This window comes from Crocuta crocuta, unplaced genomic scaffold, assembly GCF_008692635.1.
Source record: "Crocuta crocuta isolate KB4526 unplaced genomic scaffold, BGI_CrCroc_1.0 scaffold141, whole genome shotgun sequence".
NCBI classification, from domain to species: Eukaryota; Metazoa; Chordata; class Mammalia; order Carnivora; family Hyaenidae; genus Crocuta; species Crocuta crocuta.
The window spans coordinates 1,183,527-1,205,392 of NW_027527951.1; the positions used below are offsets into that span (position 1 = coordinate 1,183,527).

The window sequence follows — 21,866 nt, forward strand, 5'->3', positions numbered from 1 at the left end:
GCTACACAAGGGAAGAACACTGAAAACCGCCAACAATACTGATGGACCGTGGTTCTATTAACATCTTGACTTCAGACTTCTTGAGCTGGGACAGAATCAACGTCTATTGTTTGAAATTACCCAGTCTGTGGTAATTGATTTGCAGCTGCCTGAGGAAATGAAAACAATCATCAAATGGAAATTTTAAGTTGTTATATATATGTAACACATATATAATTATATATATATAATTTTACCATTCACTGCATGGGCATAATAGCAGAATAGGGATGATAGAGCAAATAGTAACTTTGCAACAAATCAATGGAAGGTATCCAACCAGAAGAACATATGGTGACGTGCTAAAGAAGCAAAACGTAGAAATGAACGTTGAAAGGCATAAGACAATGTAACTCAAGTGAGTAACTTTCATTCTACCAATATATATGATTTTGAAAGAAACTGCAATTTAACTATCAATTTAAGAGGAAATGTGAGAATGTACTTACAAGTTTATAAACTTTTTTTATTGGGACCAAGAAACCAATGATCAAAAGATTTTACTTTTTATTTATTTATAGGGAAATGACGGTACGGGAAAGGTACTTAACAGAAGATGTGGGGTTGACCCCTTCTGAATGACAATGAGGTCTCAGTTATAGGTATCCTGATAGATGATTGAAGTAGTTGAGAGAATATAAGGATTTTGGAATATAAGGGAAAGCATTAATAATAGAGGCATTAACATAGATATTAAAATCACAGAGGTTATTGAAAGGGCTTAGAGTGGAAGAAATAAGACAAGTCTTGTTCTAAACTTTCAGAATAAACTCATTTAAATAATATTTATTGAGCTCCTACTTGGTAACAGTCACTGTGTACAATAAAGCAAAAATAAGTAGCTGGTCTGTTTTTCAAAAAGCTCATAATATAGTAATAAATCGAGAGAGCGTCCCAGGGACTAAGAGTCAGTGGTTCTGAGGGTATGTGTTAAACAGACGACAAACACGTCAACAGAGTGGAGTTGCTGAGATGTGGTGCAGCTGAAGTTCCAAAAATGAGAGTGTGAAGGACAGGGTGTTCCCACTTCGGTAGGTACTGAAGACACAGAGGCTGCGGCATCAAAGGGAATTAATAGAGAACTACAAGTTAACAAGAAGAGACAAAAAGATGGCAGAAATAATTATATCATTTCAGAGGGGTCAGAAGAAATTGACAACAGTATGTTAGAGAATCCATAGGGTAGAAGGGAAAAATGGTCCTGAGCAATTGGTGAAAGGTTGATTTTGCCAAGGACATGATCGAGCAGAATAGAATTAAAAGAAGTAAGAAATAGATTTTTTAAATTAATAAGTTAGTTACCCAATGGGGCATCAATATGGCTAAATGAATGAAAGGAATTTCACTGAAGGTGAATGTGTATGTGACTGTGTACATGTATATGCTTGTGGGCGGTAAGTGTGCATGTGCATGCATGTGCAAGTGTGGATAGTGAGAAAAAGTGAGGTTAAGAAATATAAAGGCCAGAAAGTTAGTGTAGGCAGTACACTTTTCTTTGAAAAATTGCTTTGTTTAATTTAATAAAATCTGGTTGGAGTTGAATAGAATAGAATAAGGTATTTTCCCGAAGATTACTAACAATGGTGTAATGTTGGTATATGAGTGCAATCAATCTTAAAAGCACTTCAATTTTAAGATTTTATTTTCAACAATCCGATTATACCCACCTAGTTATTTAAAGTCAGTGCTTTTTATTTGTGACAGTGCCCTGGAACTAACATAATAACACCTTATTGTTTTTTATAAACACAATATCTGACTTAAATCAATTGTTGTCTCTCTGTTCAGCAAGTACAAATTTACAAGTATAATTTGGCAGGTCCAAATTTACATGCCATTGAGACGTCAAAGCAGGCACACATGGAGCAGAACGTAGAAGGACAGAATAAAAAGAATGTTATCATTTAGCAAGCAATCACTATCAGCACCATGATTTTCTGTAACAAGAAGAACAAAAGTATATCGTTGTATTAAAGCATAACTGAACCTGATAACATCTCTTATTGTTGTTGTCAGTTTTAAGTCAGGGACTAGGTTGCCCAAAATCAGAGATCCCATTTGTCACCATTCTGCAGAGTGCTGTGTACCTGGCTTCCTAGGTGATACGAGTCACTGGAATGGGGGCAGGTAATCCTTTAATCTACTCAGTTTTAATAACTTAATATCTAAACCAGTTCCTCAAAGAAATAGAAACTTTTTTAAAAGTTTTTAATAATGTATAGTCATCTAAAAACTGGAAAACATAATTGAAAGAAATTAATCAAAACATCATTTCAAGGGGTGCCTTGGTGGCTCAGTCAATTAAGCGACTAACTCTTGGTTTCAGTTCAGGTCATGATCTCATGGTTTGTGGGTTCAAGCCCCCCATAGGGCTCTGTGATGACAGTGCAGAACCTGCTTAGGATTTTCTCTTTCCCTCTATCTCCGGCCCTCCCACACTTGCTTTCTCTGCCTCTCTTTCAAAAATAAATAAACTTTTTAAAGCTTTTAAGAAAAAAAAAACACTTATTTTAGAATGAGCAGTACCACAATACCTTCTCATATTTTAGAACATTTTACAATTTCTACTTTACCACATACAATTTGCTGCCCAATTATTTTTCATTTTATATTATATTGAAAAACATTTTGCTGTGTTTCTAAACATATTTTAAATAATTGCTTAAATTGGTAAATATCCCGTTAGTTTCTTTGAAAGGTATTTTTTTCTTTTTTTCTTCAATTCACATCTTTAGTTGAAAAGTTCATGGTAACACACAATGCTCTTAAAATATAAGTCAGCTTGAGTATAAATATAGAAAGCAATTTGTTTAGATACACAAAACACATCTACATCTACAGATATATATGAACTATGGAACTGATCTGGTATTCTGGTGTTTTCTGCTGAATCTTTCTCACGAAAATTGATAAAATCATCAGTCAGTTGTGGCTCCGGAGAATGTCTCTGTTCTGCTTCCATGCTAGGTCCTCAAATTCTGTTATTCCGGCTTTCAGTCACCTAACTCACTGATTTCTGTCTGCCTCCTCTGTGGCAATACTGGGAAGATAAATTTGCAGAGGATTCTTTTCAAAGTTTATAAATGTTCAAAAGTAATTTCGAAAAGTAAGACATTTGTCATAAACAGTATTTCCCAAGGTCTGGCCATCTCTGTTTCTACTTACTACTGTACTGGCTCAGATGTTCCACGTGACCAGCATACACATAGCAAGCAGGTGACCAGCTTTCCCCTCGGTGTTGCTGCGGTGACAGAATTCCCTAGTCCTCCATGCCACTTGGCAGTTGGGAAACAGCTTCTGCTACTGGTGCTGTTTGGAGAAACCTTTTCTCCAAACGTGGAAATCCTGTAGTTATATTTTGCCTAGCATCTCTGACATTCCTCCTTATGGCTATGATGCTATAAAATAGTCCAAATATTACATAGGGGGTTGTTTTGTAGGTAAGTATGCCAGTGAATATGCAAATTCAATTAATCTTCTTTACAGTGCACAGCGCAAATATAAATACAGTTTTCTCCCCCACAACTATCCAGAAAGAAAGAGAGGCAGTTGCATATGAACTGAATAGCAGTTAGTCTCCTTTCCAGATATTTAGTTCGCTGTGAATAGATGACAAACTTTTTACCCATGTAGCTCGCAGAGGAAGTTTTGTCTCTTATCTCTTCCTCTCTATCTTATTTCTCCTTCAGAATTCTCCTCTTTNTCTCATTGTTTCATATTAATCCTTTTAGTAAGATTTGTCCCTGCCTTACCTACTTTTTTGCAACTTACCTTTTGGTGCCACGTACCTTTGGAATAATAGTTATGGATCTGATGAATTACGACACAATGGGATGCAGGTAAATTCCTTAATGATTTGTCTATACTACTGAATTAATTGACATAAATTTTCAACCAGATTCACAGTGAGGTTTTTTTTCTAAATGGTAGATGATTTTAAATCCCTTAAGTACATCAAGTAGAATATTTACAAATACTTCTTCAGGTAATTATTCTAAGAATTGAGATCAAACACCTGTCAAATATCTCTATATAAAGGTGTATAGACTATGATTAAATATCACCTATGAATACCGTTTATAGACTCCGTGCTCCGGGGAAGTCATGAAGCCTCTCTAAGCTTAGTATCCTCACTGTAAAATGGATATCACAGAAGGGTTTGAGAGAAGCATGAAAACAAGTTACATAAAGTATTAACTCAACCACTGAGAAATAAAAGGCTTGTAATAAATATTCTCTACGATTGTTACTTATCTCAAGTCCTCATGAAAATAATCAGGGATCTTGTTGTTTTAATGGTTTAATTTAATATATTCTGTATTCAAATGTTACAGAATACAGAAAGGGCAGAGTTTAAAATGACATAATCTTTAAAGTTCTTCAGACCCTAGGGTATAATGATTCTATGATTCATACAACTATGAATTGCCCTTTTGAATAAGTGTCCAGTCAAATACAACTCTGAGTACAATATTACTAAAGTATTTTTTTTAGTTTTCCTTTGTTCTTTGTAGATGTCTAACAGCAACCTGATGAAACTCAAAAGCAATGAGATTCTAGCGTCAATTTTCTTAGTTTTACTTGAGTAGCCAATAAAATAAATGTGGGGATACCTGTTTATTGATGTTGAGAAAGTGAAACTAAAATCACCATTGAAACAAATGGAGGTTGATGATTCCCCCATCACTGTAGATGACACCATTGTTAAAGATTATTTCTTTGGGGATGTGTTTGCTGTCGGGTGCTATTGACATCAGTGAGGATGCCTTCATTATCGGGTTGCCCTGACTGGATGTTCCTGTAGTGAAACTTAGAAAATGCTTCTGCCAGTACACAGCAACAATTTGATGATTTTAATGTTTTTGCTCTTTCAGAACTCAGATTTTTTTTTTTTTCTAAATGGCCAAAGGCAGTAATGCCAGACAGGCTGTCCGATTATTTGGTTTAAAAATCAAACTAAACTCCTAAGTCCAGTTATCATCTTTTTGACAGATTTTGAAGCAGAGCACCAGAGCTACACTACAAACTGTCAGAAAAAAAGTTGTGTTTCAATTCTATAGCTTCCCCAAGGCCTGGTTACCATTTGGTATTCTTAACTTACTTATTGAATTTTCACTCAAGTAGTCTGGGTGTCTGAGAATTGTCAAGCTGTTCTATTAGAAAGAAAAGCTCATTTGTAGAATGGCAGTGTAAACACGGCAGAACTAGAATTATGTCAATTCACTAATTTTTACCTCTCATAGGAACTATATGTCATATTTGAACATGATTGTCAACTTGGATCAGAGTGATCAATTTCTAGAGAGTTCTTGGTACAATGAAGACGGATAAAAGAGGGCTGCGGTTTAATTTTATGCCAAATTTAAATATTTTGTTTCAAATTAGTATGTATATTGCAAAATGGGTTTACACAGTATGTGAATAGGATGTAGTCTTTTCTAAACAGAGGAACCTTTGGGAATACATTTTCTCCCCTCCAAAAATAAATGAATGGGGCTCCTGGGTGGCTCCATTAGTTAGCCGTCGGACTTCAGCTGAGGTCATGATCTCATACTCAGAGTTTGAGCCGCGCCTCAGACTCTGTGCTGACGGTTTGGAGCCTACTTCTGATTCTGTGTCTTTCTCCCACACTGTCCTTACCCTGCTCATGCTGTTTCTCTTTCTCAAAAATAAATAAACACAAACAAACAAACAAACAAATAAGTGACAGTAGCAACTTTGCTTTACACATTCTTGACATATTTCATTTTTGCAGCATTATTTATAGTTTTCTTACATTCTTTACAAAATAGAAGCATTACGGAAATACCAATTATTAATGGCACTAATTATTCAAGTAATTTATAGATTATGAATAGTCTAGCTACAAATAAAAGCAAGCAGGCCAAGCTTCCGTGTATGTAGCTAGATATTTGCTTAAAACTGAGTCAGGTTTTTTTTTTAAAGAAAACAAGTAATCAGGTAGATTTTTAGATGTTCATTTTTGAAAATACATAGCATAATCTTCTCATTTTACACCTATGAGGAAATTGCACCAAAGAAGGGAAGGAACTTACCCATAGTCCTATCCGTAGCGGCACAGCGGAAGCTGTCTGATCTCTAGTTCTGAATTGTTTGCCATGAACTCCTGCTACCAATGTATAGTCATTTATTCATTCCAACTTCGTTCACCCGCACCAATAAATACGACAATGACGATAACCGAAATGAGTTCTAGTAACAATTCACCCATCACGACTTTTCCAAGACTTTGCTTTTATTGTGAAACTTCTTGCAAAAGATAGAAAGGCAATTTAAGGGGGGCCTGAATTGACACCATTCAGGTGTCAATGAATTTCTGTGCTGACAGTGTGGAACCTGCTTGGGATTCTCTCTCTCTCCCTCTCTTTCTGTCATTCCCCTGCTTGCATGTTCTCTCTCCTTCTCTCTCTCTCTCTCTCTCTCAAAATAAATAAATAAACATTAAAAAAATAATAAAGGCAGTTTAAGACAGGTCTACAATCTGAAACTTGGTTCTCTCTGAGATGGAAACTTTACAGAGAAACAAATTAATGCTCCAGTATATTTTTTTCCTTTAATTAAATTTGGTGATAAATGAGGTGGGAAAGATAAAACCAAAAAGGCAAATATTTGGTACTTTATGAATGGGAAGTTGGATTTTGGTGGACATAAATTCTTTGCCTTTGCCTCAAATAGCAGCTTCACAGCATTACTATTTTCATATATTTGCATATGTCTACAAAGGCAGGTCTACAAAAATATACAGAGAAAATAAAGAGAGTAAAATTAATCATAGTGGGTTCATCTTTGTTCTACATGTAACTCATTTCTCATAGCATTTGTGTTGTTATTGTTGTTGTTAACTCTTGACTTCAAAGTTGGTTTCTTTTTAAAGACCATGAGTTCAATACCCATAATTTACTCTTCTCCTCAAGTATTTAGATGTGTCTCCAAAAACCCACCACTTCACACTATGTTCCCTGACAGTAAAAGGCAGTAATAGGAAAAACCAATTATGTGAAGTGCTGTGTGGATATCATATTAATACGTCCTGTCATATTTATTCAAGTGCATGAATGACATAGTGTGCAGCTTGCTTGAGATTCAATGATAATCTGACTACTCTGATTAAAACGGGTCTGTCCAAATAAACATTATGGAACATACAGTAATTTTAAATGCCAACTGAAGGAGATGATTTTCTTTTATACCATTTGGTAACATGTGTTTTATTATTTGTATTAAAAAAAATAAAAGCTTTTGCTCTGTTGTGATGATTTGGCTAGAATAGTTACAGCAGCAGCCCTTGTATAAAATCCTCCAGCACCACTTAGACTAGTTTTGGCCATTCTGTCTGGAAAGGGATGGAAGAGACAAGACAGAGCAGGGGAAGAGTATTTGTTTGATATTTCATTCTGTGGCCAGCCAGCAGGCTAATTTGCAATTTGCGGACTCTATAGTTCACCATTTCCTGTCTGCTAGATACATATAGAAATATGACCTATAGTTTATATATCCTAATTCCAGAAATTGGGAAGTAAAACTAATTGTTTTTAATTTGTCTTTGTCTTAAAAGATAGCAATAAAACACAACAGTATCGTGGTGTCATGCACGTTTTAAACCTATAAGAAAATCAGTTTTTCTCATGTTCCCCTCATTTGTCATGATCTTGCCATCAGATTATTAAAAGATGACATGACACTATTAAATAATTTAGTTTTGTTTGGTACATAAATATCCAAAATACCAAGCAACTCAAACTCCGATAATACACCCTGTAAAATATGCTTTCTCCTTTATAGTACCTCTCTTTCTCACTTTCTCTGTCTCCTTCTATTTATTTCTAAAATTTTTTAAATGTTTATTTCTGAGAAGGAAAGAGAGAGCAGAGCACAATACTAGTGGGGGAGGGTCAGAGAGAAAGGGAGACACAGAATCTGAAGCAGGTTCCAGGCTCTGAGCTGTCGGCACAAGAACCCACTTGGGGCTCGAACTCACAAGCTGTGAGAAATGACCTGGGCAGAAGTCCAACTGAGCCTCCCAGAGGCCCCTCCCTCTCTTTCTTTAGGTCAGCAGCACATGCACTGTTTTAAAAAGTAAACTTTACTTTTCATGGTAGCTTTTTTGGCAGAGTCTGTAACTTTTAATTATGTAAACTCCTATTCTTTGGAGAGAAGCTTCGCTTTTGCAAACGACTGTGTGAAGAAGGATGCAATTTTCTCTATTACTCTTTTGTTATTAATTTTAGCAAGACATTGCTTTGCTCTGCTTTCCTGACTAGGTTATGGCAGAGCCGGAAATCTGCTCCGCTGCACAGGTGCCTGCAGCAGTTCCGATTTATTTCACTTGAAAAGACAAAATACATTTTGAAGCCGTGCAAAATATTAAGCCAACACAAGCAGGAGCTGATCTGGGTTGAAAAGTGAAAAGCAAAGGCAAAATTTGGAAAATTCTCTGCAGAGTCACTTGATGATGTGAGGTAGGCAGGAGGCTCAGAGGAGCCTCCAATATGGTGGAGGCAAGTGTTATGTCCTTAGAGGAACATAGCTGGGATGTAGCTGGATTCTTTTGCACCGACAGGTGTTCTGTTCAGGCAGTAGCCGGGGCTACAAGACAATTAACGGTGAATTCCCAACACAAAGGAACTGAGCTTGAGGGGATGATTGACAAGCAAGGCAAGAGCCGAGTCTAGAAGAAGCAGGACGATGGCTACCAGGCAGGATTGTGAACATGAGCGGTAACAAACAAAAAGCTGTCAGCCTAAAAGAGTTTGTGCAAAGCAGCGTTTGTCATGGGAGTTTGTGGAATTATGAACAGTTTCTTCTATGTGGGTTGGGTCAGGGTAGCTGAGGGTGCGGCAGCTGGCTGGAATGGTTCCTCGTATATTGAGTGGGAACAAAAGCTTTTCACATTTTTAAGCCCTCAAATCACTTAATCATTTAGTCTCCATCCCCTGTATGGGCATCCTTGTCTAGTTCTCTTAAATTTTTAATCTAATTTCACTTATTTGATTATTTTCTTCTTTAATTTTTAGAGAGAGAGAGAGTGGAGAAGGGGGCAGAGGGAAGGTGAAAGAATCTTGATTTAATTTTTTTCCCTTTTTCTCAAGTTTACCTATTTTGAGAGAGAGAGAGAGCAAGCACACACAAGTGGGGGAGGGGCAGAGAGAAGGAGAGACCATCAGGGCCAAGCCCAATGTAGGAGGGCTCTATCCTACGACTCTGAGATCATGACCTGAGCTGAAATCAAGAGTCGAATGTTCAACCCACTGAACCACCCATGTGCCCTTCCTTGTCTTGTTCTAGATCTTAGCATGATGTAATATATAACTTTAGAATAGTCTAACATTAGAACATGATAAATTTCTCATATGTAACATAAAAAAGAAAAGGAAAATTAAGCCCAAATGGAAATAACCATGATCAGAACAGAAACAAATAGCATAGAGATCAGAAAAATTCATTTTACGAGGTCAGCACTACCCTTATACAAAAGCCAGATAAGGAACCACAAGAAAGAAAGTACAAGCAAATATCTCTAATGAGTACAGATGCAAAAATATTTCAACAAAATACTAGCAAACAGAACTCAAGAGCATAGTAAAATGATCATGCACCTACTTAGCAAGTAGGGTTTATCCCCAGGATCCAAGGACAGTTCAACATATAGACATCAATGAATGGGAGACAACACATCAATAGGATGAAGAATAAAAATCACATGATCACATCAATAGATGCAGAAAATGCATTTGACAATATTCAACATTTTTTCATGTTAAAAATTCTCAATACATTAGGTATAAAAGGACTATAATAATGTATGTTCTCAATATAATAAAGGCCATTTATAACAAGCCCATAGCTCATGCCATGCTAAGATCAGAAATAAGACAAGGATGCTCACTCTTGTCACTTCTGTTCAACATAGTACTTGAAGTCTATTTAGACTTCCAAAAGAGAGAGAGAGAGAAAGAAAGAGAGAGTGAGAGAAGGAAGGAAGGAAGGAAGGAAGGAAGGAAGGAAGGAAGGAAGGAAGGAAGGAAGGAAGGAAAAAAGGGAGGGAGGGAAAGAACAATAACTATTNAAAGAAAGAAAGAAAGAAAGAAAGGAGGGAGGAAGGAAGGAAGGGAGGAAAGAGAGGCAGGGAAGGAAGGAAAGAAGGAAGGAAGGAAAGGAGGGAGGGAGGTAAGAAGGAAGGAAAGGCATCCCAGTTGGAAAGCAAGAAGTAAAATTGTCTGTGTTTGCATATGACATTATCTTGTGTATAGAAAACACAAAATGACTCCACCAAAAAATTGTTGGGACTAATAAACTATTTCAGTAAACTTGCAGGACACAAACAATATTACAAAGCTGTAATAATCAAAGCAAAATGGTACTGGCATGAAAACATACAGATTAATAGAACAGAGTCAGAGTTCAGATATTTACAGTGCAAAAATTTTTGACAAGGTTGCTAAGAACACAATAGGGAAAGGGTAATCTCATCAATAAGCAGTGTTAGAAAAACTGGATATCCACATGCAAAAGGAAACTCGATCCCTATCTTACACCACTCACAAAAATTAACTTAAAATAAGTTAAAGACTTAACTGAAACACCTGAAACCATAAAAACCCTAGAAGAAAACACAGGGAAGAAGCTTCTTGACTTTGGTCTTGGCAATGATTTTTTAGAAATGACATCAAAACACAGGCAACGAAATAAAAAAATAAACAAGTAGGATTACATTAAACTAAAATTAAAATTATTATCTACTGAAATATCTTTTGATTAGCCAACTGATGACACATGGAATCTAAACATTTTCGCCATATACACCATACCAACAAAATAACAATTATTCTAACTTCCGAATTAGCTTAGCATTTCTTCTTCTTGGTTTTCTGCTTCCACCCACAAGTTTTAGTTAAGTTCTCAGTAAGTTAATAATCTTCATACATGTACTCCTCTATAGAAATGCAGCTACTAAAAGAAAAATTTTGTTTGCTTTAATTTTATTTTTGGTAAAGTTTGGAAACATCTATGAGATATATATAGGGATACAGTCGCCTGTTAAGCTAATACATCTAAGCGAACTCAAATCTCCATTAAAAATATATCTAACTCTGAAGAACATGGTATGTTGGGATCTAAAAGTCACTTTTATGAATAATGCTCTTGTTTCCCAAAGAATATTTTAAAGTTCTAACTATTTACATAACATTTCTTTGGTTAGTGCTTCCCATGGTAGCTCTTCAAGGGATGTCTAATTAAAGTCCTAATGATCATAAACAGAAAGAAATCCTTACAATGGGGGCGCCTGGGTGGCTCAGTCGGTAAAGCGTCTGACTTTGGCTCAGGTCATGATCTCATGGTTAGTGGGTTCGAGCCCCACTTCAGGCTCTGTGCTGATAGCTCAGAGCCTGGAGCCTGTTTCAGATTTTGTTTCCCTCTCTCTCTGACCCTACCCTACTCACACTGTCTCTGTCTCTCTCTCTCTCAGAAATAAATAAAACATTTAAAAAATAATAATAAAATAAATAAATAATGAAAAAATAAAACTTAAAAAAAAAAAGAAATCCTTACAATGGAAAATTCAAATTAGACAGAGTAACATCACTCAAGACTTGAGCTAACACCTGAGATGTTTTTCTCTATTTCTTAGGTTTGAATTGTTGTCACTCTTAGTTGTTTCCATTGATGTGGTCATTAATGTATCTAACTGCTTTTGAAGGAAAAATAACACTGTGGCAAAGTTATTGAACTCAGCTGACAACATTCCATAGTGTGAATGCATATCTCCTCAACTATCAGAACAAATATTGTAGGAAGTAAAATTGAAAATAATTTTTCATTTGTAATTTTCCACTGTCTTTTCTTGTGCATTTTAACATTAATTTCATGCTTCTCTTTTTTTGCCAAGTCTTCTCTATCTCTGTCTTTCATAAAATAATCACAATTAACATTTATACGTTGACAGAACTGAATTCACTTAAATAATTACTTGTTATTATATTATGTCCATTTGAGTCCTCAAGTCTTTTTTTGTGCTAGGATCAATTGTCATACTTAAGATATTTTCTCTGCATATTGTTGGAAATAAAACTTTAAGTCTACATTTTAACACATTGTTATAATTACCTCTAGATAGTTGTTACTCGACAGTATAAATCAAAGATTTTTATCTGCTATTTCTAAATTTCCTTTCATCACCTAAATTATGTACAAAATTTAGGGTTGTGGTCATATAATACGGGCCCATCACTTTCATGGGTTTTAAAAATTTCTGGTTGGTTGATCTTTTATCAATATCTTATATAACAGGCAGGGACAACCAACAAATTGTGAACTGAAATGGCCCTTTATTAGTCATCTGATCATACACTGAATCTAGTAATTTTCATCGTACACAATTACCAAAAAAAACAAACCCCAACAAATTATTATTCTAGCATACAAATTAGCTCTGTTTCCTCTTATTGATATTTCTGCTTTAAAAAGTTGAAAACCACAGGTTGGTATGCAGTCTGTATTGCTATCAATGATACTGTGTTCTTAAGAAATTACTGAGAATATGAATAATGAAGACAATAAAGAGAAGGAAACTGAAATATTTACTTAATTTTGCTGAGAACTTTTTAATGATTTATATATTACCATAAAGGTTCATTTTTGGGATCCATGTATGAACTATTAACGGTAGCCACATTTTTTTAAAAATATGACAATCTCATGGACAATGTTATTTCTTCCATTGGAGCTCAACCCATTAAATCCATTATCCATTTTTGTTTCCTTGTCAATGCAATTGGTCTCTTTGCTTTGCCCCTATTAATGCCACATTGAAAAACTGAATCTGTTCCTTAAGTTAGTCTCTAACCTCTTTTATTATTTGAGAGTTTAGTGCTTGGGAACTTGCTCTGGGAAATACAATTCCCTTCCTAAAATTCTCCACAGCACAAACATCAGTATGGCAAGCATGTTCACCAGTGAGCTCCTGGTCTGCTTTTGAAGAATTGCTGAACAAAATGACTGAGGTCAATATGGGGCCTCTCAGAGGCTCAACTAACTCATGTGTTACAGGTGACAATGATCCCTTCAGACTAAGAGAAAAGTCACTGCTTTCTAAGGCCCATTGTATGTGGGGGGCTATAGTAATGGCAGGGGGCAGAGAGAGATTGTTTGTCTGCTTTATGTGCTTCCTGGACCTAAAGAGAAAAAGCCTTAATAAATTCAATGTCAGTTTCAGATACCTTAAAAGCACATTCCTTTTCTAGTCCAAGCTAGATCGTGGGTTTTTGTATTGAATTATTTTATCACTTGACAAAATTATTGATGATTATTAAATGTAATTTTTATATATTGGACTAGCTAGAATAATCTGAGTGTTCAGCATTGAACATGTATTGTGAATGAGGTCATCTAAAAATCAAGTCAAGGGTTTTTTTCTCAGATGTATGGGAAAAAAGATAAGACGAGCTAATTTCAGCCATCTGAGCTACCCTGAACTCCGATGCCTGCCTTCTGGCCTCCTCATTCCAGTGAGGCCACTTCGGTCGGCTTCGGAGTCCTCCCCTTAACATTATGGTCTACAGGGTTTGGCTGATTTCTCCAGGCAAAGAGAGAAGATAATTGTAGGAATTACATGATTTTTTTTTCTTTCTAAAGGATCACAGGTCTGCACTTTCATCTGTTCAGTATCTACAAACAGCAGTTGCATTTACTTTGTCCAGTTTTCTCTATTTTTATTTATTTACTTTTTTTACAGTTAAGAGAGCAAATCCATTCTCAATACTTCCTCAGGACAAGAAGCAGAAATCCCTACATCTGTTTTTTGAATTATAAACTTTTTAATTGCTGAGTAACCCACATATTTTTTTAAAAAAGTGCACAAATCGTAAACATATAGACTAATTCCAATAAAAGAAACATCCATGTATATAGCACCCAGATTAAAAATAAAATATCACCAAGAGCCCAAAGCCTTCTGCATGCCCCTTTTCAACCACTGTAACCACTCTTTTGACTTCTAATAGCATTTACTCGACATTACGTTTTTGTGCTTAACTGTGTTGTTGCATGTGGTTCATGTATCTTATTGTTGTAGAATATTCTAGTCTGTTCCATATACACATCACAACTGGCCAATCTCTAGTTCGAAGTTATAGCCCTGCTATAACCATTCCCGAAGGGCTTATTTTAAGAACATCTGCACAAATCCTGTTAAGGTATCTACCTAGAAATTAAATTGTTGAGCCATAAGGCATTTGTTCATTTAACACAAGTATATACTGAAAAATAATTGTCTCTCCTCTCTTTTTCATTCTTTTCCTTTGCCTCTTCATTCTTCTCTTTTGATTAGTACTGCATTGATATATAGCAGTATAGGAAGAATTAATGTCTTGTTAACACTCATGGGGCTTCCAATCTTCACCTTGGTGTATCTTTCCTTTCTACTTTTTCTCCCAAATACGTCTAGTACTCATTATATTTCTCTTGCATATTTTTAATTTTTCTCTTTTTTTCTTTCCTTTTAATTTTTTATTTCTTTAAATTTTATTTATTTATTTTTAATTTTTTTTACTTTATTTTTTTAAAAAGTTTTAAATGTTTTATTTATTTCTGAGACAGAGAGAGACAGCATGAGNGACTCTTGTATATTTTTAATTTTTCTCTTTTTTTCTTTCCTTTTAATTTTTTATTTCTTTAAATTTTATTTATTTATCTTTAATTTTTAATTTTTACTTTATTTTTTTAAAAAGTTTTAAATGTTTTATTTATTTCTGAGACAGAGAGAGACAGCATGAGCAGGGGGGGGCCAGAGCAAGAGGGAGACATAGAATCTAAAACAGGCTCCAGGCTCTGAGCTAGCCGTCAGCACAGAGCCAGACACGGGGCTCGAACCCACAAACCACAGGATCATGACCTGAGCCAAAGTAGGACGCTTAACAGACTGAGTCACCCAGGCACCCCAATTTTTTTCTTAATTAAATTTGGTGTTCTTATAAATGCAATGCTTATTTCCCAACTGTTACCTGATATCATACAGAAATGAATTTTTGTTTATTTTTATACTGGCATCTGATGAAATGTATTTATTACTTCTAGTAATTTCAGTGCTTTCTGTGCATGCAATCAAGACAGCTGTAAATAATAACTGCTGTCTTCTTTCTTGGTAGTCTTTATGTCATTTATTTCTTTTTCTTACTTTAATGCATTGGATTTAACTTCCAGTACAATTTTGAATGCAAGTGGCGAGAGTGAATATATTTACTAGCTCCTCAAGATGAAAACATGGTTTTCAGATTTGAGGAAGTTCCACATTGCTTTATTTTTCTGAAAGTTTTGAAATTCATTTCACCAGGTTTTCTCTGTATCTCTTGAGATTATCAAATGAATTCCCTCCTTTATTCTGGCAATGTGCTGAATTACACTATTGAATGTTCCAGCAACCATTCCTTCCTAGGATGAACTGCTCCTCATCATGATATTTTATTTCTTAGATACATTGCCAGATTTTATTTGATAGCATTTTGTTAAGGATTTTTGTTCATGAAAACTATATGTCTGTCAGCTTTTTTTTTTTTTTTTTTTTTTTTACTTAAAATGTCCTTTTCAAGGTTCAGTCTCAAGATTATTCTGCCTTCATAAGGAAGCTGGGAAGCATTTAATTATCATTCATTTTCTTAAAGGTTTGTACAAAGTCAGTCATATTTCTACTTTAAATGCTTCATAGAATTTGCCACTGAAGCTGCCTGGGCTTGGGAGAAGGTTTTACATTAAGAATTCAATCATTTTGATAAATATATAGTTACTTAAATTTTATAATTCTTCTTATGTCTATTACAGAAATTTTTAAAAGAAAGTTATTCATTTCTTATAAATGTTTGAAAATTCCCATAAAATGTTAATGACTTTTTGGTTACACTTTAATGTATGAAGAATTTATATTGATAACTATTTTTCTTTCCTTATGTTGGTAATTGGTGTTCTCTCTCTTTTTTTTTTCTCTCCTCTTATTTCATTGATTTTTCTTCTTCCAAAATTGGTTATTTTTTCTAATAATTTTTGGTTTATCTTATTTTTCTAGCTTCTTATGGAGCAAGTGTACATCTTTGATGTTTTTTAACACTTGTTTTATAAAACAAGTACTGGAAACTATACTTTTTCTTCTAAGCACTGTTTTAGCTACATTGCACAAGTTTGGATATGTTAAGCTTCATTGTACAAGTTTGGATATGTTAAGCTTTATCAAATTTCAGTACGAATGTTTTTTTTTTATTTTCCTTGTGACTTCTTCTTTTACCCAAGTGCTATAGAAGCATGCTGCTTAACTTTAAATATTTGTGACTTCCTAGATATGCTAATTTTATTGGCTTCTAATTTAATTTTGTTGGAGTCAGAAATCATATTCTATATGATTTCAGAAATTTGAAAATTATCAAGACGTATTTATGGTACAACATATTTTTTATCTGTGCAAATGGTCCATCTGGTTTGGAAGAATGCCTAATCTGGTTATTAGGTGTAATACATCTCAATTAAATAAAATTGGATAATAATTTGGTTTACATCTTCTATATCCTTACTGATTTTTGTCTATTTCTCATTTTGTCTCTATCAATTACTACAAGATGAGTCTAAAACCTCTCTAGTTTTGGCTGTGAATTTGTCTATTTCCCTTTGGTTATCAATTTATCTCATATAGTTTTTAACTCCGATATTACATAATGCAGATGTATGATCATTGTGTTCTTGATGAATTGAGTCTTTAATATTATAAAATGTCCATTATATTAACATAGTCAATAATTTTTGTTATTCAATTTTTTAAGAATAGTTCTATCTTTGGAGCATTTGGGTGACTCAGTTGTTTGAGCATCCCACTCCTGATTTCAGCTAGGTCATGATCTCAGTTTGTGAGACAGAGCCCCACATTGGCCTCAGCACTAACAGCGCGGAATCTGCTTAAGATTCTCTCTTTCTCTTTCTCTTTCTCTCTCTCTCTCTCTCTCTCTCTCTCTCTCTCTCTCTCTCTGTCTGTCTCCCTCTTTGCCCCTCCCCTGCTCTCTCTCTTTCTCTCAAAATAAATAAACATTTAAAAAAAAGATAGTTCTGTTCTTTATTTTCAGTACATCTGTGGCCTTATATTTAAAATGTAAACAACATTTAACTGAATCTTCTCTATATCCAGTCTGAGTATCTCTGACTTTAAATGGTTAGTTAATTTATAGTTAAGGTATTATTGATGGGTTTGTGTTTAAGTTTATTGTCATGTATTTGTTTTTTTTTTTAATTTCCCTCTGTTCTTTTCCCCTCTTTTTCTCATTTCTGCTTTACTACAAGTCAGCTTAGCATTTTTAAGGATTCCATTTTTATCTCTATCATTTTATTTACAGCTCTTCATAGAACTTCCTTGTGGTTGTTCTAGGGATAAAGAGGACTGGCTGTGTATAATTCCTCTGAACTAAATGTCTGTCTTTCAATTAGTTAATGCAACAAATAGGTGTCCATGTAAGCTCCATTCCCTGTAACTCTACTAGGAGTACAATGATGAATAAATTAGACATGATTTGTTGTCTCATATAGCTTACATTCTAAATGGGAGAGAGGGAGAAAGCAGGGAAGGCAAATGGACAAATAAGAAACTAATTGTTCATTGAGATACATTTTTGGAAGCACTCATTATTCTGATGATAGGGAAGATAACTCAGAGGATAGAGTCAAAGAGAATCTCTCTGAAGAGGTGACACAGGGATGACTGGGTGGCTCAGTCATTTAAGTGTCTGACTCTTGATTTTGACTTAGGTCATGATTGCGCAATTTGTGTGCTGGCAGTGTGGAGCCTGCTTGGAATTCTCTCTTTCTCTCTCTTTCTCTCCGCTGTTCCCCAACTCCCTGTCTCTAGCTCTCTCTCAAAATACATACATACATACATACATACATACGTATGTACTTAAATATTTTAAAAAATTAAAGAGGTGACATAGAGCTGACACATTAACTATTAACAATGTGTTAACCATGTGAAGAGAATAAAGAAAACTGCATGGCCCAAAGCTCTAAATCAAGTATCCAATTTTATAATTTGCTAAAATGTTTTTCTGTGCCAAATAAAGAAAAAAAACCAATTATTTCTAAAGTTAAACAACCAAAATATCTTCACTTGCATGAATTGTAATTACATTTATTAAATGTAACTGTAACAAATATAATTGTAACTAATGATCTTTCTTTTTATACTTACTGGTGCTGAGATTTCATGACTTTTTAGCTACCCAAATGCACAAGTTGATGAAATAATTTTGCAACTTTTCAGATGGTTTCCTGGGAGAGGCTGCACTTTGTATCTGACCCTCTCTGAGTTCATCTGGGAGTCAGGAGACAGACCTTCTTGGCCCCATAGTGAATTGCTGTGAATACTTGGCCAGATCTCAAAATCTCAAAATCCAACACTCTGAGATTTCTGTAATTATGGAAAATTCTCAACCTATAGGATTTAACTTAGGGTGATTCTCATTTATAGCTCTCTGGCGATTGCACCTGTGTAATTATTTATGACACATAGGGCACCAGGAACACAGACCATGTCACTCAGACCGTCTGGATCTTGGAGATTGCCACATAAAATCTGCACCCTTGAGGTGTGTCCTTCGGGACATTATGGCTACCTGGTTCAGGTGCACCATTAATTTCTGGATGAGAATGAACCATTTCCTTGCATATCTATCATTTCCTTTCCAGCCAGTCGCTTCTTATATAATAGAAATATGTATTGCAGTAGATATTGTATATCCCTTTTAAATTCTTGTTTATAAAGTAAAAAAATATATAAGTAATTTTTGAATAATTATCTTTCCACTAGTGTTTATAAAATATTGGTCATTTTGTAACCATAGCATAAAAATCTTGGCTAGTTTAGGGGTGCCTGGGTGGCTCAGTCAGTTAAGCCTCTGACTTCAGCTCAGGTCATGATCTCACAGTTCGTGGGTTCAAGCCCCGCATCGGGCTCTGTGCTGACATCTCACAGCCTGGAGCCTGCTTCAGATTCTGTGTCTCTCTCTCTGCCCCTACCCCTCGCACACTCTGTCTCTCTCAAAAATAAACATTAAAAAATATTTTTAAAAAATCTTGGCTACTTTATGTAATTCCTTATTGCAATTCTTTGACCACGGTATGAAAATAGCATTGTCTTATTAGAGTACCATATTTAAAAAAAAAAGAATATGCAATATATTTAAGAATTCCTTGTATCTATTCAAATTATAATCAAGACCAGATTATGTGGGTCACTTTTAACCTGAGAATTTATTTAACTGGTTAAAAAAATGGATTTACTGGAGTTCCTGGGTGACTCAGTCAGTTAAGTGCCCTTCTCGTAATTTCAGTTCAGGTCATGATCCCCTGGGTCACGCACTGGTGGAATGGAGCTTGCTTGAGATTCTCTCTCTCTTCCTCTTTCTCTGCCCCTCTCCAACTCTCACACACTCTCTTTCTCAAAATAAATAAATAAATAAACGTTTTTTAAAAAATGATTTATTCAGTTAAGCTCTTGAAATTCACATTACAGCATTAAGATGCTTTATCATAAATAGTATGAAAAATAACTTCATTATTTTCCAAGATGATATTTTAAAGAGAAATTTCTCCAAAACATGTTCTAAGAAGCTATTGGAAGGAATATGTAGATGCTAAAATATACTTAAGAAAATATCTAATACTTGCATTAGATCATGATTTTGAACTAATCATTATAATATTCACAATCAGAAATCATTACTTTTTTAAATCTGTGCTCTCAGAACTTGTGTATTCCTTTAATAACAGTGCTAATAATTTTTTTACTGTTTACTAAGCCTTATCCCATGATAAGCATATTTTATAAACTTTCTCAACTCATCCTGATCATAGTCTACCTGATGTTAATAGTACTATCACTCCTTTGTTGGTATTTGTTTTGTTTTATTTTGTTTAAAGATGAGTAAACTGATACTCAGGAAGAACTTGAAAATAATTTTACAGATATTACACACTAGAGCCCACATTTGAATCTAGGCTCAGCCTAAACTCTTCATCTCTATGGGACACTGAATCCTAACACTGACTGCTTTCTCTGCTATAAACATTAATAACTTGTCAATCTTCCTCACTGAATTTCAAGCCCCTTAAGAAAAAAGTCTATTTCCTTCATTTTTGTCTTCCTGACTAAATTCAGCTTAGTAAATTAGTTCATTCCTTGAACCCAGTATGTAAAAAATAAATATTTATGAGATATTATAGATGCTTATGTTAAAATTCCCCTTAATTTTATTTTTATTCAAGAATTATCATGATATATGTCATTGTAAAAATATTTTCTGTATATTGGAAAAGATTTATTGCAATTCCATAGCATAAATACGTTAATTATGGTGCAGAAATACTGTCATGTTGTGTTCTTGTGATGGCATTTCAGATTTTCCTTTTTTAAACCAAGCAATCCACCTCTAGATTAAGATCAGTGTTTTTCTAAACACACACCACTACATGTTTTGATTTGTGTTTCTGATCTTATTTATCTGCCATATAACTGCTCATTAGATCTTTACATTTATGTTTAAATTGAATTATTATACAGTGCAAGTGCACCAATGACTTAGAAATAAAATAATCAATAATATAACCTAATTTCATTTCTCTCCTTTACCAACATTATGTTAGGGTGAATGGGCTTTACATGTTTTTCCTAAACTATCAGTGTGTAAAGTCCACATCATTCTGTAGCTTAAAAAAAAATAAACAGGCAATATTATGACTATCTACTAACCGCCGGTAGCCCTAATGCCTAGAATAAGCGGGGAAATGGCTTGTGTAAATTACAATTGGATTAAATGAGCACAAACTACCAATGTATTATTTTAAAAAACCTTTTGTGTTTTGATGCTGTTTTTTGTCCTATAAAATACAATACATTTTGTGTGGCAAAATATCTTTTTAACAAAGTTTATGTTTTAAAATATGAAAAATAATTTGGCAAAATCTGTACTAAAACATATCAGAAAAAAATCACAAAATACAAACAAAATTAAGTGATAATATTTCACTGATGAAAATAATTTGATTTTTTTTACTATTTTTACTTTTACAAATCAATATGACAAATTCATTGTCTTATAGAAAGTTACTATTATCTAAGAATAATCCATTGAATAAGAGGTAAATATATTATTTTTATCTTCAGTTCATTTCCTTCTTGAGCTTTACTAACAAGAATTCATGGTTGTGACTAATCTCTTGTCTAATTTAGAAAGCACTATTGATCATCTATTAATTGCTAGGAATTCTGTTGCATCTTGGGAATTCAAAGTGTCCCCAACTGGTACCAGCTCTCCTGGGGTTTACTCTCACTGACAATAAGCTATAATTAAAGCCTAGAAATAAATGCTATAAATTAAAGCCTTGAAATAAATGCTATAAAAGCAGTATAAACACACAAAGATATAAAAATTACATGTTTCATATTTTAAAACATGTTAAGCAATCATTTAAGTAGTAATTACTGAGTAAAAAATATTGACATAAAATTTTGGGAGAATATGGTGGGAGTTGAGTTTAGATAAGGTGTAAAACTGAAAAAAAAAATCTTGAAAAATGTGATAAACTATGGAGAAAATACCAGATAAAACGGCCACAATATTTGAGTGTTTTTCCTGAAGGGGCAGAATGTGGGGAAGAGGGGGTGGTCAAATGGAGTACTTCAGGTTTTCTCTATAAACCTAAAGTATAATTTGTTTTTTAATTTTGTAGGTATATTACACTGACAAGAGTAAAAATAAAGTAAAACAGTAGAATTTTTATAAAAA

The 21,866-nt window shown here is 34.3% G+C and overlaps 1 non-coding gene across 1 annotated transcript; it reads left to right on the forward strand.

The window, feature by feature from the left end:
• The first annotated feature begins 11,342 nt into the window (after positions 1-11,342).
• TRNAQ-UUG (transfer RNA glutamine (anticodon UUG)) lies at positions 11,343-11,427 on the forward strand. The gene has a single exon. It is a non-coding gene; the product is annotated as a tRNA-Gln (tRNA).
• The last annotated feature ends 10,439 nt before the right edge of the window (positions 11,428-21,866 follow it).